The sequence below is a fragment of the Python bivittatus genome, unplaced genomic scaffold (assembly GCF_059951505.1).
Source record: "Python bivittatus isolate LINGU-HERP-01145 unplaced genomic scaffold, Pbiv_v1 ctg000020_np1212, whole genome shotgun sequence".
NCBI classification, from domain to species: Eukaryota; Metazoa; Chordata; class Lepidosauria; order Squamata; family Pythonidae; genus Python; species Python bivittatus.
The window spans coordinates 28,258,159-28,283,060 of record NW_028277030.1 but is presented as its reverse complement, the minus strand read 5'-3'; positions in this window follow the sequence as shown (position 1 = coordinate 28,283,060).

Genomic DNA, 24,902 nt, shown 5'->3' with positions numbered 1-24,902 from the left:
GATATGAATTATGAGAATCGAAATCAAATGGTTGGGTAACACACTGGACTGGAGATGGCTACGCTTTGGAATGTTCTGAAAGCACTTGTCATCTTATATAGCTATGGGAAATCATCCATAAGCTGCTCTGAGCTCTTGGAATAAAACATACAATAATAAAACAAAATATGATAACAATAGGATTTATTTCAATGTTGCTAATGATCCATTATATATTTATTTTTGTTTTGTTAATTTTTACCATGATATTGGCTAATTTCATCAAGGAACCACAGTTATTGCAATTGTATTAGCCTACTTCCTGTGACATGACTGACGTGATCATGGCTTTCTGCATGTCAGATTACATTTCAAGGGCAGTTTCTCAGAGGTAACCATGTTTTCTTGTTCTTTGTAGGTTAGAGCAAAACCATTGTGGAGCAGCATATGTATATATGGTTATGTCCCCTAAACTAAAATATGATTTTGATTTGCATCACAGTTTGCAAACAGTAGGTTCACTTACGATCCTTCCGTGGATATTATTTAAGTTTAGTGTACCAGGAAAATAGGTTATTGTTCTCATGAACTTTGCAGTATAAGAAATAATTCTTCTTTCCCTTCCTGCCAGTAGAAAGTTATAATTAAGCCTGTTTGAGCTGGGATCAATCTCATATTTATAGGCTAGAAAGAGAAAAGCAATCTGGTTCACACATTTTGAGTAGTAAGCAATTTATCATTGTTTATTTGCCCTACCCAGAATTTCAGCTGAAAGACTCCAGTCCCAAAGCAGGCCAATTGCAAAGTCTGAATTCATACTCGAAGGTCACAAGTTTCAAATATTTTAGATTAGTAGCGATAGATGATGGAATTTGTTGGATTAATACCAGCTTCTGAAGTGCATTAACTTCAGCCTTCTGGTTTATATTATCATTGCAGAAACTTCAGAGGGTGTACATTATAGCAAAATCTAAGGCATAATTAATACTTCAGTATTTGTGTAGCTGCAATGCTGTCAGCTTTACAGCATTACATTTTACCTCATGCTAGGAATGAGACCATGTTAATGGTAGCAGTAAAGGCAACCCCTTGATAGAAACAGCATGATTTTTAAATTATTTTTCTAGTGTCCTGGAAAATGGAGGTCAACTTCATCAGCATACATACATACATATACACACACATACATATAACTACATAATTCCAAAGAAATGAACTATTTACGTTTCAAAAATACACAGAACGCAAGCTCCTTAACTGAGAAAAGAACCCTTGTGCAACTAACATTGGTAGCACCATGCAGTTCTTCAGATTTAATTTCAAAAAGGTGTTTCAGAATTCATTTGTCAGTGTAGCTCCTATCTGCAACTTTTGAAAGCAGTTGGGGGGGGGGGAATCCCATGACAACTTTCAGGGATCACAGACAGGTACTATGTTCATGCTCTGTATGCTTCCAAGGACCTGTCTGAAATAAAAATCTGAAACATTGCACAGCCCTAATCATCAGATTAAGATAGCCATTTCTGAACCAAGAGCGGGAGAACTGTTTGTGTTCACGTCAAGAGCTACACTGCCTTGGGATTAATTGATGGTGTCTCATGCCAGAACCCAAAGTAACCAGAATCAGAAGCCTTCCTGAAGAATTTTGGACCTCATCTCCTTTATTTCTGAATAGACTGTATAGGACTGTGCAGAGCATTTAACTGAACCATGTCATAACCCAGACACAGTTCCAATGGGATTGAGATGTGATGAGATTCCTCCCACCCTTTCCACCGTCCTATGGCAAACTGCATTTAAATGCCTGAGAAGAATTTCACAAATAGTATCCAAATTGTATGAGACCATAGCACTCTTCTAAGAAAAATTGGAAGTAATATCCAAGGCCTTGAGTGCATTTAAAGTAGTGGCTTTTTTTTCTCAGTTGTGATCTGAAAAGTCAAAATTTAATGAATTTTAAACTGACTCATGGGATTAATGTATTTCTTGCAAACATTTGCATACGTCTTATCACAACAAGCCAAGAATAATAGGAAAATGAATGAAATGACACATTCAATAAATAGTTAAATTTTACATACATAGACATCACCCTATAATAAATAAATAAATAAATAAATAAATAAATAAATAAATAAATAAATAAAATCCTATTCCTTAATAGGGTAAGTATGACAATGCTACACAAATGAAAGAACTAACATTAGTAAGCAAAAAAAAAAAAAAAAAAAATTAAAAGAATCAGGGGGGAAAAAGCTAAATTTAGTTTACACTAAAATAATTCACTATACATATCTTTCTAACTTTACAAACTATTTCTCCTTCCATTATGTTTGTTCTTCTCAAATCTCTATTTTTCAGTATGAACTTCATCCAACCCTAACTTTCCTAGCCTTCTCCTTCCTCTCAGCCTCTTCACTCTTCTTTCATATATATTTCTTTTGTGAATTAATCCTCATTCATTCTCTATGACCAACTACTTCAGTGTACTTCTTTTCTCTTGGCCACTAACTTTTGTATTCAATCCATATTCATCATCCATTCGCACATTCATTCTTGACCCTATCTCTTGTTTTACCTCAACCCCTTTTAATTCATCCATGTCAACTGCAATTCAATTTATTTTTGTACTCTGACATATTCAGTTGTCAGAAGCGTGCTGTAACACGCACCATTTTGCTTCTTTCAACAAGCATTAATTTCTCACAACAGATCACACACTACCCACTAATTTTCTACCACTATGTGCACATCTTAAAATTTCTCTACACATTTTCACATATTTGGTGAAGATTTTAAATAAACAAATTAATTTATTTTGCTCTCTTTTTTTTTGCAATTTATGTATAATGTATAATTTTGCAATTTATATGTAACTTGCATAGCTTCCCAAAGTTACTTGCTGTGACAGGCAACCATACAAATTGAATGAATGAATGAATGAATGAATGAATGAATGAATGAATGAATGAATAAAACTTGCAGTTATTAACCTCATTTTACCTGTCACACACAACTACTTTGGTCTTTGATACATTAATTGTCATATCCATACTCCTAGCTGCATCATACAATTTATTTAACATCCACTACAAATCATGGATTTCTCAGGTAACAACACAGCATCTTCTATATAACTAAGAAAATGCACATTCATATCCCCAGTCAGCATACCTACAAAGTCCCTACAAGCATTCCTTTGTACTGGTCCATAAATGCATTAAAAAGTAAGGGGACATCACACTTGTCTTACTCCTTGCTTAATATGAGTTATTCATTAAACAATCTATTTATTCTCATGCACCCCATGATATACTGCTCTTATCACATTCAGCAACCTTCAACTCCACATTCACATAAAACATTCTATAATTTAAACTGATTCACTTTATCGTATTGTTGTTGTTGTTGTTGTTCAGTCGTTAAGTCATGTCCGACTCTTCGTGACCCCATGACCCATATTGCGCCAGGCCTTCTTAGATATACTTTATCGTATATTTTATCTAAATCAACGAACTCACAATATATTTCTTTTTGTACATTCTTAGATGTACAACACCCTGCTGAGGAGCAAAAATCTAGACTGCACATTCCTTGCCTGGCATAAAGTCACACTGCACTTCCCAAATTTTGCTCATTGTCACCTTTCATAGCATTTCAATCAAAATTCTGCCAGACATCAGCTCAGGAACACTGAGAGTATTTTCCCTGTAGTTTTTGCAATTGAAAATGGCGTATTCCAAAATCACTACAAGCCATCTAAAATATTGATTGCAAGAAAGTAATTAGAGATATTGATATCTTTGTTGGTTTAGCAAGGATACACATTTCCTGGAAGCATAAACAGTTTGGCTCTCAGAGGCCTCCTTTGGGACGATGGTCCATGAGAGGAAAATGTACCATTAATTGTTTTGCTTGTTGTTACAAAGCAGATGAAAGATTGACTTTCCTCTTGCTATTTTAGAAAATCTCATGTATTTCATATCAAAAATTATGTTCAGAATCAGTGAATAGGAGTTATAATACTCATCATCATTCAAAAAGGTGAACAGTAAGAAAACTTTGACTGCAGGGTTTAAATGTAAAAACACTGCAGAACTAGAAAAAGAACTGGGACACAGATGAGGGGACAAGGAAACCTACATATTATTTCTTTATTGATAAGATTCTACAGCTACAGTATTTCCCCTTCCTCTCAACAAGCACAATAAACATTCTCCTTCCCTGGCCAATTGCTGAGGTCAGATTGGTCATTCCGCGCCATAATATTCTTCTAGGAGGCATGAGGATGGAGTGAGTGAGCCTGCAATGCTGCAGATTAAGGGCTGGAAGAGGATGCTGCTCTACCTATTCCTTCTCTGATCCACAGAGGAGGTCAAATTGACCATGATGGTTATCCTTGAAAGAAGGAACGTTGGTCTCCTGGTAGAGTAGAAATGTGCCCATGGTATTCTACTTTCAGCTGTACAGGTCCAGAGCAATTTCAGAGCTGTCTCAGTGGCAAACCAGCGTGGTTTGTCTCTTCGGCAGTGGGGGTTGTTGCTGATAAACCAACAGATTAAAATCAACAACAGCAAAGAGCACCTCTTGAGTTTCTTTGGGTCCCATCCTATGTACTGTATCCAGATGCCCATTCATGTGATAAGCTTCCATTCAGCAAAACAATCTCATAACATTGAGCATATACAGATAGTCCTCATTTAGCTATTGCCCTGATAACTGTTCGCAGTTATGACAGTAATGAAAAAGTAACTTTGCAACCAATCCTCACATTTACGACCTTTGCAGGTCTGTAAAGCAAAGGAAAGCTGAAGTAAGATCGAAAAGCACAGTCAAGTTTCACTTAGCAACTGCTTCGCTTAATGACTGAGTCTCACTTGTGGTTTCTAAATGAGGACTACCTGTAGTATGAATAGAATGCTGTGATATAAATAAAACTCAAGTCAGTCAGTAAATAAAAATTTCCCCCTTCGTCTAAATGTACCTTTTTTTAAAGAAAAAACTTCCTTTAAATGGGCCATAGCAACCCATCCCAGTAACCCAAAACAGAGCAAGTGGGTTTATTCTTCCACAAAAAGCATTACCCTCTCTAGTAATTTTCCCTGAGTCATGGCAGAGTATTCCCTGAATAACGAATGAGGCTTACAGTAGCAAATACTTTATTTTATTACAACATTAGTATGAGTTTTAAAATATGATAAAGCTGACAAAATGAGTAACGTTTTTTAACGCTCCATCCAAAATTGAATTATTTTCTGTAAGAAGGATTTTGGTCCAATACTTTCACAGGAGAACTCATTTGGAGGCGGTCACAGGAACGGAATATGAATATAGAATTCGGCTTTCAAAACTTTGTTGAAATTCAGAAACAACCAGTCTGTGAAGGTATTGTGTATAGCAGTGTTGTCCAAACTTGGCCACTTTAAGATGGCTGGGGAATTCTGGGAGTTGAAGTCCACTCATCTTAAAGTGGCCAAGTTTGCACAACACTGATCTAACCTATGGCTGAATGTTCAGAGTGAATATTCAGCCTGGCTGGCAAAGTTGTTTCGGAAGCGTGAATGCAGCTGGTGCCAAAGAAGAGAAAAAAATTAGTTATTTGCCTGGTTCAAGGCCTAATTCACATATTCAGCTAGAAAGTTCTAAAAGGATTTAATTTCAAGAAGCAGTACAAACACACTGATGCAATTAAATCACTGAATTTGGGATGTGAGGAGTTTTGAATGGTGTTTTTGCTCCTTGTGTACAAACTTTAACATTTATTAAAAGCCTTTTCAGACTATCTGTTCTTGATCTGTCATTTTTCCTAATGTGCCTAAGAAGAGACATGGCACCATTCAAACTGAATACAAAACAGAACGATTCCTTCAGCAAAGCAAGATTGTTGAAATTGCCAGAGATGAAATAAACAGTTGCTGTTTACCTAGCATCAAATGAATTCAGGCTGCATACATTCATCTGGTCTACCTACAGTATGTGGTAAGCTAAACTTCTGCATAGAGGGAGAACACAAGTAAGTTTAAATAAGTTGTTTATTTGTTTGTTTTTTGAAAGGAGGAATGTTGTTTTGGAAGAGGTTTGGAGCAATGCAAGAACTGAGGAAGGGTACCCTTCACCCCAGCATTTTACGAATTTGGACAACACGCCGTGAATATTTTAGTCAAAAAATGTCTGCCGTGGAGGTCTGGTCTTCCATACCACTTGCGTTTATTAACCAAAAGGTAAATTGCTGTGGTTGCTCCTCACCACCCTAACTAGTCCTCTAACTACTCTCAACCATTCTATCTTTTTCAAGGCAGGTGGCCACATGTCTCAACAAAGACTGGAATGGAATTGCCCACCATTTTTATTTTCTAGGGCCCATGTGAAGCTCATAGTCATTCTGCAAATGCCTATGATACCAGTGCTTTGTTTTACAGCATGCCAATTTCCCATTTTTCATTTTTAACAATAAAAGTAATCAAACTTGATAAAAATGATAAGGGGAGGAAATAAAAAGAGGAAGAAACAGAATAAATTGGAGAGCAGACCATATCATTTTATTTAAGTAAAATATTATTTTAAAGAAATCCTCAAAGCCAGGTGGGTAAGAAGATCTACAATAGGGCTAGCAAAGCTAGGCTACAATTACCCAGAGAGCCAGTAGATGGGAGCAAAGAGAGCTCTTAGGCTAATCAAGAAAACCCTTTTATGGAAAACCGCTGCCATCTAGTGGTCATGCAGTTTTTTGCTGCCCAGTTTGACAAACCATTACTGGAGGTGTCAGCTAATGCCTAGGCATCTGTGGCCAGATTGGTGCCCAGAGGCATCAGCTCATCACTCTTGGCTCAAGATGTTCTACGGTTGTTCTTTTTCTATTGGGTTCTAACTCTCTTTAGGCCATTCCACTTCACTGAAGCTACAAGTTTGCCAGAGCACTAAGCACAACCATGGAATCCTAATTGGGGGGGGGGAGCCTTGTGCTTGTTAAAATTACACTGGGAAAAAAATGGAAATTGGGAAGGTTAATCCCACGTACAAGTGCACATACATTTCAACCTATTTCCTCCCAAAGCGAGTTTTCTTTTTCAACCTAACTTCACTTTGAATCAGTACTAGTATAATATTATGTTTATTTCTCTAAAGCATTTATACATAATCTTAGACCACTGGGAACCTTAAAACAATGCATTTAAAAAAACACCACACATTAATACAAAAAAATCACAATGAAATCAAGAAAGACAAGACATGATTTAAAACCAATAAATGTTACAGGATGGATTCCAGAGTTCCTTGTCTCCTGGCAGAACACCTTCTATCAGCAGAAGCTAAAGGAGTCATTCCTTCTTCTTTCTTTCTTTTTTTAATATAGTTTTATGGAAAGTTTTAAAAAGAAGAGTAAAAGTTAATACAAACTAAAATAAAGTAAGCAGGAAAAAAGAAAAAGGAAGAAACAAAAGAAAAAGCTAAAGTGCTAAAAGAAAAGAAGAAAGAAAAAGGTAGAAGAAAAATAGAAAAGAAAGAAAAAAGATATAAAGAAGTGGCTTCCGATCTTCTTTACGGCAGTTATAAGTACAATTGTAGATTTACCTCTTTTTCTAAAGTTACATCATGGCTCTCTTCTTTCTATAATCTATCCTATCTAATTATCAAAACCATAGATCATAAGTTCATTTTTTTCTGTTTTATGCAAAAAGTCCATAAGGGGTTTCTAGTCAGCAATAAGCATAGATATTGTCTTTTCTCTAATCAAACAGGTCAATTTAGCCATCTCAGCACGTTCTATCATCTTCACTGACCATTCCTCCATTGTCGATATTGCCAAATCTTTCCATCTTTCTATAAAATGCTTCTTGTGCTGAGAGCCACAAAAATGTTTTCAGGCACAACCTGCATTTGTATCTTTTTGTATTCTCCATATGGCATGTCTAACATAGTGATTTTTAAAATCTATATTAACCTTAACTTTATTGTACCACAAATATCCATGCCACTCAAATCTCAGGTCATGTTCTTCTAACTCTAAAAGTCTTCTATTTCTCAGCAGCACCCACTCTTTCATCCAAACCAAACAGCAAGTTGCAAAATACAATTTCAAATCAGGTAAAGCTCTTTCCTTTGCATCTTGTAACACCTTATATTTAACTCGTGGTTTTTTCCCATGCCATACAAACTTAGATATAGTCTTTTTGCCACTGTTTAATTCCTTCTTCTTTCTATGCTTCTCCAAAACCTACTCCAGAAGGTTTGAGGACATCCCTGAACAACTTTCAGAAGGATACAAGGGGCTGCAGGGGAGAGTGAAGGCAATGCCTCTCCGGCTAATGGAATAGATTCTGGTTGTGGAAAAGGTTACTTACAATCTATCTTGCAACTGTATCAGAAGAAACTCAATAGATATGTACGACTCCATAATGAACAGTGTTGTCAGCATGATCACCTTGCAAAGGTTATTAGCGGAATTCTGATTTTATATTAACGGTAATATGTTCTGAATGATCTATAAGCATCATTTTGCTCTTCCCTCTCATATTGAGATTCTTTTTCATTGTCCATGCCATCAGATTTCTAGTGCTTCATTATGACATCATCATCTGTGTTTGTGATCTATCAGAAGTCACGATTCCTTTCCCAAATACAGTATGTGAGACTTAGCTTATTTAAACAATCCTGATGAAATAGGATTCCTCATGTTCTTGTTTCTCTCTTATTCAGCGATTCATTTTAAAATGTATGTTTCTGACCTTTTAGTAACAGAAAATGATCCTGCATACATTTAGTTGATATTTTAAGCTCATCCAATTACCAACTGACCAAATCCAAATCAGAAAATGACAAATTATGGGCTTCTTTAAAAATCAGGGACAAACTTCTATATTAATTCACTAGCACTGTTTATCTGCTGACCTATGAGGACTTGTTTTTTTTTTTTTATATATATATATATCTTTAGTATTTCTCTCCTTTCTCTCTTCCTTCCCCAGCATACATCCTACTTCTCAAGCTTTAAAGGCTTAGAACCACCAGAACCAGACCTTAGTTACCGGGTCTGAGCAGTGTTTGCCACAATGGAAACAGAAACCCTAAGTATCTGGTTAATCTTGCTTAGACTATCATCCAGTCTCAAAAATTAAGCCACGCATCTCCAGTCTTGTACTGCAACTGCAAAAGGCATTCATCTTTCCTGGTTCCAGATGGTTTTATAAATCCCCTGCCCCCTGCTAAAAATAAAGAACTGAATGTGGTTTCACTATTGTTCTGGCTTGAATTTCTGTTTAGGTATAGTAAGGTTTGGAAAATAAAACTCTGCCATGACAAAAGCCAACAAGATGAGAATTTACATGGCACCTTTATGGGTGGGATGATTCATCAAAAACTGTGATTGTTTGGCAAGTATGGCATTGTACAGATTATGAATTTGCAGTACACAAAAAGTTTCTGTTTCTTCCAACTTGCTTCACTCTTTTGCATTGGCTTCATCACGTTGCTTCCATGTCTTGTATCTTGATCAATAACAATAAATATACTTGATTTGCTTTATTTTTATTTGTTTACAAACACTTTTATATCTCATCCTTCATCATGAAAAATCACAAAAGCATCCATTGTTATAATACTGAACAGAAATGCATCCTGCGTCATTTGCCCTCTACAACTTTCCTTAATTAAAGAAATGCTGATAAGATTTCTTCCCCTCTTCATCCAAGTTATTAATGAATTACTGGACTCAGGACTGAACCTGGTGTATTAATTCCTCCTGCCTTGGACTTCTGCCCTAAAGCCCTATCCTCATGACACTACTGAAATCGCTTTCTTTTTATCCAAGACAATAGAGTAAAAGATTAAATATATGCTAAACTTAATTATTTCTAAAACTTTAATTGGCAGGAAAACAGCAATTCTTATTAAAGGGAATTGATTTAGAAAGTAATCTGTGGATAGGAATTATACAACTCCTATTAGTTAAGAAAGCTGTTTTTGTTTGCTTAGGTAGCATTTACCCTTGAAACACACTTCTCCCAAATATGCCAGTCATTGATAAATGGTTCTTATTTCAACCATTCATACCTTATTTGAACCTATTTCAGACTTTTGAAACAGGTAGCCCACATATGTCATTTCTCTTTTGAAGTAGTGCAAGTACATTCCTACTTTGGGAACCGATGCAATTTAAGAAAAACTAAGCTGTCCTCCAAGGAAGCAATAATATCCACATGCCTTTGGATTTTCAGTTTTTAAACTCAGAGAGTGGGGTGGAAAAGGGAGGACATTTTCATCTGAGACTACTTTGAAACCGAATTAGTTCAATTGTGCCACAGAGACCTCATACTTTCCAAACAGAAAGATCTGTGAAACAGTTTGCAATTTTCCCTTGTACAATCCAATGATACTCCGGAGGTTTCACATCCCTCTAAGATTGTTTCTAAAGCTCATTATCTTCCAGTTTAGTGCAGAGTTCTGGCCAACTGTCAGATGGCTGTGGAGGCTGCTACTAATGAACTGAAAATGTCCAGGGATTAAATGATGCCCAAGGTTGCCATCCTAAACATGTTTACTTGGAAGTTCATGACACTGAAGTCAATGAAACTCAATTGTGTCAGATGGTGTACCAAGACAATGGGTGGGTAGGATCTTTTAAAGACAGGATACTTGATAAGTGACAGCAGCATGTTTACTAAATTTGTGTGCATTTTGACAGTAATTAAGAAGTGCTTCACATCTCACATAAGCACAGCATTTTTCTGCGATTCATGAAAGCAAAGGGTTCTTTTCCAAGCTTTCAAATGAGTTTGGAAATAGGTGCAGCAGGAAGTTGGAAGAGTTAAAGCAACTTTTAAGACTTTCACGAATGGCACAGAGTGCTGGGCTCTTGTTCACATTCATGCAAGAACCAGAGTAGTTCTTCCTCACCATTTTCAAAGCATGCACAGCCCTAATGTTTACCTTTAGCTTTTCAATTATCATAAAACGTAATATAATTTTCTCTGGCATTATTGTGCTAATAATACAGGTCACTAGGTTCCCCAAATGATAAACTTTTTTTTATTTTTTATAGTCACAGAATTATTGAGATATTAAGTAAAATGCTGTGCCCCTGAGCATTTTCAGCCAATAATAAACAAGTCCAATAATAAACTAGAAAATCAGAAGGCGGGACATCACTAGATGATTTGGTATCCAAGCAGGCTTACAAATTCTGACACTGACTTAAGTTACAGCTTTTCAACTTCATTTCTGTTGAAATTGTAATAAACAGAGATGTAAGGTAAAGTTAAAAAGGGGGGAAGGTTAAAAAAAAAAATTCTGCATCAGAAAATTATGCTACCCACCCCCATCCATTTGTGATTCATCAAAAAAGGATGGAAGCGTTCACCCAAACAAGAGGAGAATAGAGTATACCAATAATTTAATGGACTAAGAGCACCCATGCTGCCAGTCCAGAAAGCATTGCCTTGATACAAAATTGGCTTTATTTTCCCTGGTAACCCTTTCATGTAACAACACTATAATACAGACTTTTCTGATCCACCCAATTAGAAATGCAGGAGTGGGAGAGGACTCTTTGTCTCCTCCAGTACCTCTTTTTCAATGGAATCCCAGAGTGTTCCACCTGAACAGCAAGCAGGTGGACTCCTGCATGGTTTTTCTTAAAAGACCATTAACTTTATCTCCATTCTTTCTCCTATGTGATTCTAAGTGCATAGAGTATGGTCTTGCAAGTAAGGCTTACTGAACCCTGATTGATTAGGATCACTGCAGAAAGAAGAATGAAATAATAAAAATAAGAAGAAAGCAAAGATAGTAATAGGCACCTTAGGTGTAATCCCAAACACCTGGACCACCACTTGAACACCATCAGCACTGACAAAATCAGCACCAGTCAATTGCAAAAGGCAGCTTTACTTGGAACAGCTTATATCCTGCGACGATACCTTTAACACCAGCAAACAACAACATCTACCTATCCCAGGTCCTTGGGAAGGACTTGATAGGTGGATAAAAATGCCAAATCCAGTGTAAACATCTGGCTGACTGTGTGACCAACAATAATAAATATCCTAATAACAATCTGCTTGCAGCTGTAGTCTGAAAAACAAGGATCAAATAATATCAGTTTGCTCTTCACATGTATAGTTGAATATTGCAGAGTAATGATGGAAATATGGGCAATTATATTATAAATCAAGGCCAGGATCTGTGGGTATATACCCAAATATTCAAATCAGCTGTTGTGCCTAGGGTAATTTTTATTCTAGTTTAATCTATGCCAATGGAATTTGGTGGCTGAGAGCCATACATACCATTTTTAAGGGTGGCAAAACCCACAGAGGTTGGGACTGTGATGATGATGGAAATGGAGGGAACAGTGGCATGCATGTGGACTGAGCTGAAATTTTATTTCTTTCCTGGTTTGGTGTGGTAGAGGGAACTGAGTTCTTGCATGCTCTTTAATTATTAAACCTATGTTAACATTTAAAAACTGCAGCTGCTTCAGAATGGCCAGAAATGGTTTCCCTGATTGGGGCAACTATAATTGGGAACTGGGACAGCTGCCTGAAGCAGTGACCCAGCACAGTGCAGTCAAGAGCATAGACTGGTCTGTTCTACTGGGGGGCCACCCATAGGGAGGGGTGACCTTGCAGCCCTTGGAATGTGGACATCCATGCTATATAGAATGCTTTGAAGACAAGTTAAGATATGAAGACATGGTGAGACTGAACTACAAATGGATGAGTCTCTGCTTTGGATTTTGCCCTGCCATAACCTTATTTTGGGTGGGCTACTTTATTTCGGTCCCAGGCCTCTCTTTGCGATATGGTGTCATGGCCTTGCCATATACACCAGGAAGGATATCAGTAAGAGTATTCTGGCTATGGACGGGGAAAGACACCAGAAACCTATTTTAAGAGGAAAAAACATTCTTTTGGCTGTATATTATACCTGAGAATTACATAAAGTTTCAGAGAATATCCCAGGATATGTGATGCTTTTTTGTGGGGGAGGGGTGTCTTTTGGAAGAAGGATAGGACAGGCTCTGTGTTTTGGAAGGCAGCAAAGTATATTGAGGCTTAAAGTATATTGTTGTCCTTCCCTATGTAATGCAAGATTTATCTCTGTACAACATGACTGCAAGGAAGAGAAAAGAGGGATCAATAGCAGGGGGATAAAAACCCTAGGAGGAATTATAGGGTTATCTGCCCATAATATCCCACATTATCAAATCATGATTCCCCCCCCCCCCGACTATTGAGTTTATCATCTTTTCTTCTCTGTATTTATTACTATCATGGCATCACAATATTCACTACCTGAGCCTCCCTTAATGAAGTTGGCTGTGTCATAAGAGTATTCCTAGGAAGAAGATCTGAATCAGAAACAGGCAAAGATAATGGTCACAGAATAAAAAAATGAAATCTCAAGTTAATATAATTAAGAATTTCCTCAATATTCTTCCCCAACCCTGGGACAGGCCATTCTTAAAGCTTGATTGGAAATCAAAATCAATGACCTTTTGGTACACCATATAAAGCCTGCATCATTAAGCCATTGCTTAAGCATCACCCAGATTGCTTAAGCAACGGCCGAACCCCTCACATTAGAGCAAATTACTGGAAAAAAGCAGTGAGTTGCTCATCACCTGCAGGGAGTCCAGCCACAGCAAGAGAAAAAGGATTCTGCTAGCCTAACAAATATACCCAAAGCCAGCAGCTAAGTCACCAGCAGAAGGACACAGACAAGAATCACTTCCAGAATTAGAGGAATCATAATGCAACAGAGCAGGAAGCTCAGTTTTGGTGGTTTAGACAGTCATTGGGAGATATTTGAGGGAGTGCCTCTTCCCAATTATGTCTGCCTGTCCCATCAGATCCGGCAGAAGAGTTATGCTGCAGGTCCCGCCTACTAAGGAATTACATCTGGTAGGACCCAGGAGATGGACCTTTTCTGTCATGGCACCCACTTTGTGGAACATCATCCCTCTCAAGGTGAGATTGGCCTCTTCCTTCCCATCCTTCTAGAAATCCCTCCAAACATGGCTGGGTCAGGAGGCTTGGGGTCTCAAGGGAATGGTGATCTCCTAAGGTGGCTCCATTGTTCATAATATTTAACACTCTCACTTAGCTTTTTAAAATAACAACTTCAATGTTTATAATGACATTCTGTTTTAATATTGTTATTTTATGTTATGTTATTTTTGTGAGATTTGCCCCGTTCGACAGAGAAACTCTCGTGACACGTGTGGTTCACAAAGAAGGTTTACTCATGCGTAACGTAGTAGTCACAAGCAAAGCCAGGACTGGCTTGGTACAATTGCATCACTTGTTATATTCCCCCCTTCCCGCGCTTTTTCCCGCCTCGTGATCGCGTTGCGGCTGTGGGCTATTAGGCCCCCCAATGTCCCCCCTGATCGTTCATGATGGCAGGGTCGGTCAGAGTCCATTGTCCTTGATTGCCAGTCCCCCTCCGGCTGGGTTGGCCCCTCCCTGCTACGTGCAGACCGCGGGTTCTGTGCTGCGTTGCGATCTTGTTTCGCTGCCCTGCGGCCCCGTTCCTTGCTTGCTCGCGCCGTTATCAGTTCGTAATTAAAAGCTTCCGCTGCGGTTTTCCTGTTTAGCTGGCCGCAGGTGGCTCGTTAATTAGCGGCGCTTTCGGTTCCTCTTTTCCCCGCTAGCTACCGCCGGTGGATTCCGCGTGGTCTGGTTGCGAGCTTCCCTGCAGCCCCGTGCTTCCCTGAAACCTCGTGCTGACCGAACCTGACATGCCGCCCCCCTGACGACAACTCCCCCCCTCGGTCCTATTTCGGCTTCCCGGGGTATTTACTGTAAAAGTCCCGCACTAGGTCCGGCGCCCTTATGTGGGTTTTACTCACCCATTCGCTGTGGGACTTGGGGAAATGTTTCCATTGCACTAGGAGCTGGGTCTGCCCCTTGTGCCTCCGGGCATCCAGTATCCGGTTGATTTCGAAATGCTGCTCCCCCCCGACCATGATGGGTGGTGGTACTCCCTCCGCCTTGTGCCAGGCGTTCCCCGGCTGGTGCAACTTTAGCAGGCTGCAATGGAACACCGGGTGGATCTTCCCGAGGCTTTTCGGGAGCGTCAGCCTGACGGTCACCGGATTGATGATCTCCGAAATGGGGAACGGCCCCACAAACCTCGGGCTGAGTTTTTCGATGCCTGGTGCGTCTTTAGGTTTTTGGTTGACAGATACACCTGGTCCCCCACTTTCCACTTTTCCTCGGGGAGCCTCTTGCGGTCCGCGTGCTTCTTGTAGTCGGCTTTGGCTCTTTGCAATGCCGCGTGCGCCGCTTGCCGGGTCTCGTCGATTTGGGCGAACCAGGCGTCCAGGGAGTTGATCTGGGATTCCGGCTGAGGCAGCTCCGGCATGGGGACGAATTCTCTCCCGGTGGCTACTTTGAACGGAGAGAACCCGGTGCTCTTGTGGACGGCGTTGTTGTATGCCACCTCCGCGAATGGTAGTAGCTCCGCCCAATCGTCCTGTTGGTGCCCCACGTAGCAGCGCAGGTACTGTTCGAGCCCCCCGTTCAGGCGTTCCGTGGCTCCGTCCGTCTGCGGGTGCGCCGCGGAGGTTAGGGCTTGTTTCGTCCCCACCCGCTTCAGGAACTCCCGCCAGAACCGCGCGATGAAGTTGCCGCCCCGATCGCTGACGATACGTCGAGGTGCGCCGTGGAGTCGGTAGACATGTTGCACGAACAGTTTCGCCAGCCCCTCGGCCGTGGGGACTCGCCGGCACGCTACAAAGTGCGCTTGTTTGGAGAATAAGTCCGTGACCACCCAAATGGCGGTCTTCCCCTTACTCTCCGGGAGCTCCACTATGAAGTCCATGGCGACCTCTTGCCAAGGGCCGTCGGGTTCCGCTACCGGCTGGAGTAGGCCTCTAGGTTTGCCTTTGGCTCCTTTCGCTGTTGCGCACACCGGGCAACCCCCCGAGTACGCCTCCACGTCCTTCCGGAGCGTGGGCCACCAAAACTGCCGCCGGATTAAGTGGAGTGTCTTTACGAAGCCGTAATGCCCCGCGCTCCGGCTGTCGTGGGCTCTCTCCATGACCTCCCGTCGGCAACCCTCGGGCACGTACAGCTTTCCTTCGTGCCACCACAACCCCTCTTGGCCGGTTAGCGCCTCTCGGTTCTGCTTGAGCCAACCGTCCCGCTCCACTGCCTCCGCGAACCCTTGCCTTACTTCAGACGCCGCGTCCCGTCGCTCCCCCTTGGTCTGGCTTCGGGTCACCGCCTTTGCAGCCAGCCTGCTGGCAGGGATGACGGAGTCCACGATCTCCTCCCGTAGGCTGGCGTGTTGGGGCATGCGAGACAGTCCATCCGCTAAGAAGTTGCGCTTCCCGGGGATGTGTTTCAGTGTGAACCTGAACCTCCCGAAGTATTGGGACCACCGTGCCTGTTTGGGGGATAGCTTACGCGGGGTCTTCAGGGCCTCGAGGTTCTTATGGTCCGTCCACACCTCGAACGGTTCAGTTGCCCCCTCCAGTAGATGCCTCCACGTGGCCAGCGCCCACTTGACCGCGTACGCCTCTTTCTCCCACACCATCCACCTCCTCTCCGTCTCGGTGAATTTGCGGGAGGCGTAGGCGCACGGGTGGATGGCCCCCTCCGGGCTGGGTTGGAGCAGGACTGCTCCCGTTGCCACGTCTGATGCATCCACTTGGATTATAAACCGCCGGTCTGGGTCGGGATGGCGCAGGATCGGCTCCGCGGTGAACCGCTGTTTTAGTTCCTCAAACGCCCCCTGGCATTCTGCAGTCCACGCGAGTGCCATGCTGGGCTTGGGGGTTTCCCAGTGCCCTTGGTTTTTAGCAGGTCGGTTAGGGGAAGGGCGATTTGGGCGAAGTTCGGGATGAACTGACGATAGAAGTTCGCAAACCCTAGGAAGCTTTGGAGTTGCCTCCGGGTTCGCGGCGCTTCCCAGCCCAGGACATCCCTTACTTTCGCCGGGTCCATCTCAATTCCCCGGCTGGATATTCGGTAGCCGAGGTAGTCTAGTTGCTCTCGATGGAACTCGCATTTCGAGAGCTTTGCGTACAGCTGTGCCTTCAGCAGTCTCTGGAGCACCGTGCGCACCAGGCTCACGTGCTCCGCCAGGGTCTCGGTGTAGATGAGGATGTCGTCCAGGTAGACCAGGACGCCCCGGTAGAGTAGGTCGTGCAGCACCTCATTAATTAGCTGCATAAATACCCCCGGGGCCCCTTTTAATCCGAACGGCATCACGGAAAACTGGTAGCTTCCGAGCGGGGTGTTGAACGCCGTCTTCCACTCATCTTTTGCGCGGATCCTAACTCTGAAGTAGGCTTCGCGCAAGTCCAGTTTTGTGAACACCCTCCCCTTCGACAGATGCGACATCAAGTCCTTCATCAGGGGAGGGGGTATTTGTACTCCGTGCTGATTGCGTTCAGCCCCCGGTAGTCTACGCACATACGGAGCGAGCCGTCCTTCTTCTCCCGGAATAACACCGGGGCCGCTAATGGTGACTTCGCGGGTTGGATGAATCCCCGTGCTAGGTTCTTGTCTATGAACTCGCGCAGGGCTCCCATCTCCCTCCTCGACAGGGAGTACATTTTTGGCTTAGGCAGGGTCGCTCCTGGCTCTAGCTCGATGGCGCAATCACTGGGCCGGTGTGGTGGGAGCTGGTCAGACTCCTTCTCCCCGAACGCTGCCGCCAGGTCTCGATACTGCCTCGGGATTCCGCCGCCCGTCGGGGGTTCCCCGGGTCCGGCCCCTCGCTTTGCGGTTGCCTCGCCAGTCGCCGCTGCCTCCCTCGCCTCGGGATCGTGGCGGGTCTCCGGGGTCCCGGCGCTGCTGCTGCTGCTGTTGCTGTTGCCGCCCGGGTCTCGGGCCCCATCTGCTCTCGCCCCGTCTCCCGGTGTCCCGGACCCTCCGCTTGTCCGCCGGTGGTTGCGGCTGCCTCCGTCTCCACGGCTCGGTCCCCTCTGCTCTCGCCCTCGCCGGTCTGTCGACCCCGAACCGCACTGCCTCCGCCGTCCAGTCGACTCGTGGGTTCCGCCGCCGCAGCCACGCCAAGCCGAGTACCACCGCGTAGTCGGCCACCGGGACCACCACGAACCTCAGTTCTTCCCGGTGACTCTCGATCGTCATCTGGACCGGCTCGGTGTAATACTGAGCTGGCCCCCCCCCTGCCAGCGTGCCATCTAACTGGCTGAATGAAATGGGCTCCCGGAGGCGCCTCAGCTGTAGCCCGAGCCCCGAGACCACCGCTGGGTGCATCAAGCAGTGGGTGCAGCCCGAGTCCAGTAGCGCCCGTAGCTGCGCCTCCCCTCCGGATCTCACCCCCCGGACGTGTATCCTCACCCGGAACGGTGGGCAGTCCTCGTCTCCTATTGGGTCCGCGCGCCTCGACTCCCCTGCTCGCACTGGGACGCCGTTCAGTGCGAGCGCGCCTTGTTTCCCGCCGGCTCTGAGTCCTCTCCGGAGGATGCTGTCTCCGGGGTCGACCACCCCCCGCGTCCTTTCTCGGTCACCGCCGCCACTGCCCCCTTCCGCGGTCGGTCACCGGTCCGTTTCCCGTTCGCACGCGGGGTTTTGACTTCGGGCCGTGGTGGGGTGCCTTCCCGCTCCGTCGGGCACTGCGCCGCTCGGTGGCCTCTGCCTCCGCATCGGAAGCACAGATTCGGGGCTCTGGTCGCCTCTCGCCTCCCGGTGGACTGCCGTCGACCGCTCCGTCTCTCCTCGGGGGTCCTCTCCCTCGGCCGGTCCCTCGTCTGGTCCCGTCGTCTTGTGCTCTGTTGGATCTGCCGCCACGCCGATTCCGCCGTTCCGGCCAGCCAGATCCAATCCTTCACTGTGGCCGGGTCGTCCCGCCCCAGTGCCCGTTCCAGGATCTCTGGGTTGAGTCCCCTCTTAAAATACTTCACCTTCAGGGACTCCGGCCAGTCCGCGAGCTTCTCGGCCAACCTCCGGAACTCCAGGGCATATTCCGATACCGATTTGCCCCGCTGCCTGAATTGTAGGATGTCGTCCTCCGCCGGCTTGGCGCTCAATGTGTCCTCGAATCTGTCCCGGAGCGCCTGCATGAAGTCCGGGAAACTCCGTAGTTCCGCCGCGTTGGCATCGTACAGCCCGATCACCCAGCTGGCGGCTTGGCCATCTAGCAGCTCGGCCACGTAGGATACCCTGTCCTCGTCTCTAGCGAATAGGTGACCACCCCTCTGCATGAACCCCCTGACGTGCGTCAGAAAGTGCGGCAGCTGTTCGGGGTCCCCTGAGAACTTCCCAGTGATACCTCGAAGTCTCAGGGCGTCTGCCGCCCGTTGGTCCTCCGACCGGGGCGCCGTGGGTGGTGCCGGCGGGGGTGTCGGACCGCCCCCCGTCGCTCGCCTCCTCGTTCACCGCCGGTGGCCCCACTCTCTGTAGTAGGGTCTGGAGCATCGCCTCCACGGCGTCTAGGCGTCGCTCGACTCTCTCCTCTAGTCGGGCGAATTTCTCGCTCCACTCACGGTTCCGGAACCCCGAACCCCGGGTCATCGTAACGCCCGAATCGTCTGGTCCTTGATTCACGCCCATCGACCACCGCTCGGATGGAGTGCGCCCGGCCCTGGCCGCTGCCCCGTCGCTCCCGGGCGGCTCCGACCGCCCTTCCGCGAGCCTGGATCCCTCGCGCTCCAGCTGACCCACGGATTCCTCGTCGCTGGTCATGCCTGTATTGAGAAAGAAAACGCTCCTCGGTGGTACCGGGTAGCGCTGACGGTGAGTCCTGGCTTTATGTGAGATTTGCCCCGTTCGACAGAGAAACTCTCGTGACACGTGTGGTTCACAAAGAAGGTTTACTCATGCGTAACGTAGTAGTCACAAGCAAAGCCAGGACTGGCTTGGTACAATTGCATCACTTGTTATATTCCCCCTTCCCGCGCTTTTTCCCGCCTCGTGATCGCGTTGCGGCTGTGGGCTATTAGGCCCCCCAATGTCCCCCCTGATCGTTCATGATGGCAGGGTCGGTCAGAGTCCATTGTCCTTGATTGCCAGTCCCCCTCCGGCTGGGTTGGCCCCTCCCTGCTACGTGCAGACCGCGGGTTCTGTGCTGCGTTGCGATCTTGTTTCGCTGCCCTGCGGCCCCGTTCCTTGCTTGCTCGCGCCGTTATCAGTTCGTAATTAAAAGCTTCCGCTGCGGTTTTCCTGTTTAGCTGGCCGCAGGTGGCTCGTTAATTAGCGGCGCTTTCGGTTCCTCTTTTCCCCGCTAGCTACCGCCGGTGGATTCCGCGTGGTCTGGTTGCGAGCTTCCCTGCAGCCCCGTGCTTCCCTGAAACCTCGTGCTGACCGAACCTGACAATTTTATTGTATGCCACCCAGAGTCATGTTTTGTGAGATGGCTGTCCATATAAATATGATTTATAAATAAATATTTATTTATCTATTTATTTATATTTATATATCAAATTTGTCACCACCCACCTCATTGAACGACTCTGGGCAGTTTACAAAACAGTTAAAATCAATTAAAATTACAAAATTACAATAATAAATAGGAAAAAAATAGATCCAAGAATAATTGGCAATCACTCAGGGAGTGTCATTGAGGCTAGACACCCCCAGGACTGGGTAAGATTGTTACCAGCCCAGGCAAGCTGGCAGAGCCAGGTCTGTAATTCTTTCCAGAAGGCTGGTAGGGTAGGGGCCTGCTGCACCTCTGGGAGGAGAATATTCCAAAGGGCGGGGGCAACGGCAGAGAAGGCTCTCCTCCTGGGCCCCGCCAGTCAACATTCTTTCACTGACGGGACCCGCAACATGCCCTCTTTGCCTGACCAGGTAGGAGAGGTTGATGTGACAAGGGTAAGAAGGTCCCTCAGGTAACCTAAACCCATGCCATGTAGGGCTTTAAAGGTGATAACCAACACTTTGAACTGGACCCAGAAGCAGACTGGGACCCAATGCAGCTTGTGTAGTAAAGGTGTTATATGCGCCATTCTTGGGGCACTCAAAATTGTCTGCGTGGCTGCATTTTGGACCAGCTGTAGCTTCCAGATACTCTTCAAAGGTAGCCCCATGTACCGCACATTGCAATAGACTAGCCGAGAAATGACCAGGGCATGAGTGACTGACCGGAGAGCCTCCTGATCCAGGCAGGAGCATAACTGGTGTACCACAAGGAGGTGGGCAAAAGGTCTCCTGGCCACGAGTGCCACCTGTTCCTGGAGGAGGAGTGAGGAGTCCAGGAGAACCCCCAGATTACACACCAAGTCCATCCGGGGCAGTGCGACCCCATCCAGAACCAAAGATGGTAAATCTTGGATACACAACCCACAGCCACTCCATCTTGCCAGGTTCAGCTGAGGCCTGTTGCACCTCATCCAGACCCCCACAGCCTCCAGGCACCGCGAAAGGGTGGTCACGGCATCACTCACCTCACCCAGGATGGAGATGCATTATCTGCATAACGATAATATAATCAATCAATCAATCAAGGACAGCAAATAAAATACTGAGCAACTTAAAAAAAAAACATGTTCACTCTCTACTTTGCCCTATATTAATTTAGAGCAAAATCTTCCTACATTTTGAAACTTATTGTGGTAAGTGGAGGCAAGGACCATCTGGCAGTATTTTCCTATTTTAGCTGATGAACTTATGTTTCCAAAAAATGGAGACTTTTGGAACTGATTCAAGAAAATCAGGTTTAGATATAGTTGGTGGTTAATTTTTCATCAATGATATATTGAGCACTAACTGTACAATTTCTGTAACGTCTTTGTCCACTTACTGATATTATCTTTGCATCAATATATTTTTTTCCACTAGTTTGTTTTCATTTAAAAAAAAAATGATTAACAAAAATATATGTTAAAGAAAAAGAAAACCAGGATGGGTGGCTGATCTAACTGTGATCTGATAAGGGATTACTTGCTTGCTAATCTCAGTACACTAAAGAAACCATGACGGTGAAGTGGCAAAGGACTTGGATTTGGACCAGGGAGACCCAGGTCTAGGTCCTCACTGTACCACAGAATTCACAGGGTATTGCTAAGCCAGTGACACTTTCTCACCCCAACACACCTAACAAGGTTTATGTTGGATGGATAACATGACTCAAGCAGGGGCTACCTTGAGCTTCCAGGAAAAGGCAGGATATAGATTCAACTAATGACAACAACATTGCCACAAGAACTCCTCCTGCTGCACTAAGAAAAGCCTGAAGCTCAGGGGTAGAATATGAGTTCCGGCTTATCCAGGCAGGGCTAGGAAGGATTCTTCTTGAGTTCTGTCCCCAAGGTCTGGCCTTAAGTCAAATTTGTATGTAAGCCAGAACAGTATCATTGTATCATACTGTATAAGCAGTATTATGTAATGAACTCGAACCATTGTGTGTTTAACTCAAATTTTGCTAGAATAGGCTCCGTTCTTAACTATGGTTCATCCTTAAACCAGGCTTTCTTAACCTGGGGACAACCTGTATTTAGACTAACTTCTACCTAGTGAGACATCAGAGAGGGAAAAAAGCAAGTTTTATTTACAAACAGCTATGTGAAGATTTTAAATTAAGTAGAACATCTATGTCCTGTTTCAGACAAAAGTGAGGAACTCAGAAAAGTGAATGACTTATACTTCCTGTTTCCTTCTCTTTGCTTTAACTTTGGAGGAGTGATATGTATCTCACCCTATGACAGAGAGATGCAAGGCTGGGCATATGAACTATACCCCAAGCTTTGAGAGCACAGTTCTCACATGCGTCTATATCTTGCTTGCATGACCATTGAGGAGGGACAGCTGAAGGTTTGAACTATAATGAACCGAACATGTCCAAAGCACTATGTCTGAGCTCATATGAGGGAATATGAAACTTTTGTCTGAGATGATACCTGTTTCCCATAAACACATAAGTAGAGTTTCTGAGCACAGTTCAAGCCCTAGATATCCACAAAATATAAAAAATAACAAATATGTATTATGACCTCACAATGCAACACCACCCTTTGGTATTTGCAACCCAGTGCCAAATGCAATCATGTAAGGGGTGGATTTCGTGGCATCAGATCACAACACACATTTTGTCCTTCCCCTGCTCTACCCTCCCTGCTGAAGCCTAGGGTGGTTTTAAGTTTTAAAAGCTTAAAACAACTTATAGATTGATTTTCTGAGGGACCACCAATCTAAGTATGAATCTATTCAGGTGTTAATATTGGCAGGAGAGGACCTTCTCTTGTATTACTTACAAGAGTTGCATTTAGTCTTTACTATTTATACTTTCAGGAAAGAAGACATTTCTAGGGCCATCAGAGCCTTAACTTTTGGTTGGCTTTTAATGATTTTCTTTTTATTTTAGATTGCTACTACCTTGGGTGCCCTATTGACAGAGAGGTGGGATATACATTGAGAATATGACAATAACAACATTTTGCCACTATATATTCCCTAAAACAGTCTGCAAGTGGCCTCTTAATATTCTTTGCCCTTCACCAAGGCAAAGAAATGGAGGAAACTGCAATGGGTTCTGTAAAGTGGTCTTCTTTTTCCAGGAGTAAGCAAAAATCCCCAAAATGTTATTTTAAAAAGTGTTCTGAAACATCTCAGCTGAGCTCATAATCAAATGATAATTGTACATGTCTCACATTTAAAAACACATTTAAATGTCTTCTTTATACTGTACTGATTTTCATATGTCACTGGCCTTCCTAATTTCCATGTCATTCTGGGATCCTTCAGGCTGAGATCAGGAGACAAAAATATCTAAAATACAAGTAATAAATACAAAAACAAAAATAAGACACCAGAGATTTTCATGAGAATCCATTTCTGGCATTGGAAAATTCCTCTTGGGCCCGGAAGGTATAATGTAAGGACCATACAACCTTTAAGGAAAGAATGATAATTCAAGGACAGATTGAGGGTGATTTAGTGGTGAATGACATGAATTTAAGTTCTGTAAGGTTTCTGGGAGTTTGTACATTTTTTTTTCACTGTTCTCTTTGATTCACCCATTTCTGCCTGACTGAGGTAAATCTGTACTATGTGAAGAAGTACCGGCAAGCAATATTTTCTTATAAAGAGGGTTGATATATCAAACCCAGATTTTCCAGGATATTGTCTGATAACTCCCTTATGACAGAAGCTTAGTATAACTAGGGATGACTTGTTGAATCTTTGAAGTTATCATTGGCTTATTCATAGGCTACTTTGCATTGATGGTCTCTGGGCATACAATTCTCTCAAAACAATCAAGGATGCAGTATTGAAAAGTCTGTTTCTCTTTCTCTCATACGATCACTCTCCCTACTGCACCAAGGGCCCATCACTTCTGGGCTCCCAAAATATGGATGGGCTCCAGATGGCCACAAAGTGAAACAGAAAACTCTCGTTCTTTGCTGCCATCTAGCAAAGATACTCTCCTCTTTGCAGCCCAGATCTGGTAGTCTATTGATAGCTATTGATTAGCCACGTACCTGTTAATAAGAGGAGAGCTTTGACAAAGTTTTTTGTTAGCCACACAGAGTGCAATTCATTTCTGCATTTATGTGAAATCTTGAATTCAGACACCTCAGACATAATGCTACACATGAAATCATCTTTCTTCCTCCCTAGAAGCTCCTTTTAAATACAGCTGTCAGTATGCTTGGTAGACTTATCCAAGGCCATTTGCAAAAATAATGTGCAGCCTATTTGTCTATGGCAGGCTGCCACCTTTCACCTACTATGATGCACAAGATGGAAGCGGAGTACCATTTACAGGATTATTATTATCCACTGTTTACAGCTAATGGATTTGTGTTATGGCTTCATTTTACAAGGACTCTTCTCTTCTTTTAATTCACCCTTAGGTCTGTCACTTTATTCCCCCCCTTCTCCTTGTCCTTATAAAAGCCATTATCTTTCCATTAGCAAACCTGCTAGAGAGCGCTTCCTCTGTCCTTTGATCTGCCCAGCACCTGTTTCCTTTTCTTTTTCTTTTTTTTTCTTTTTCTGCTTTTT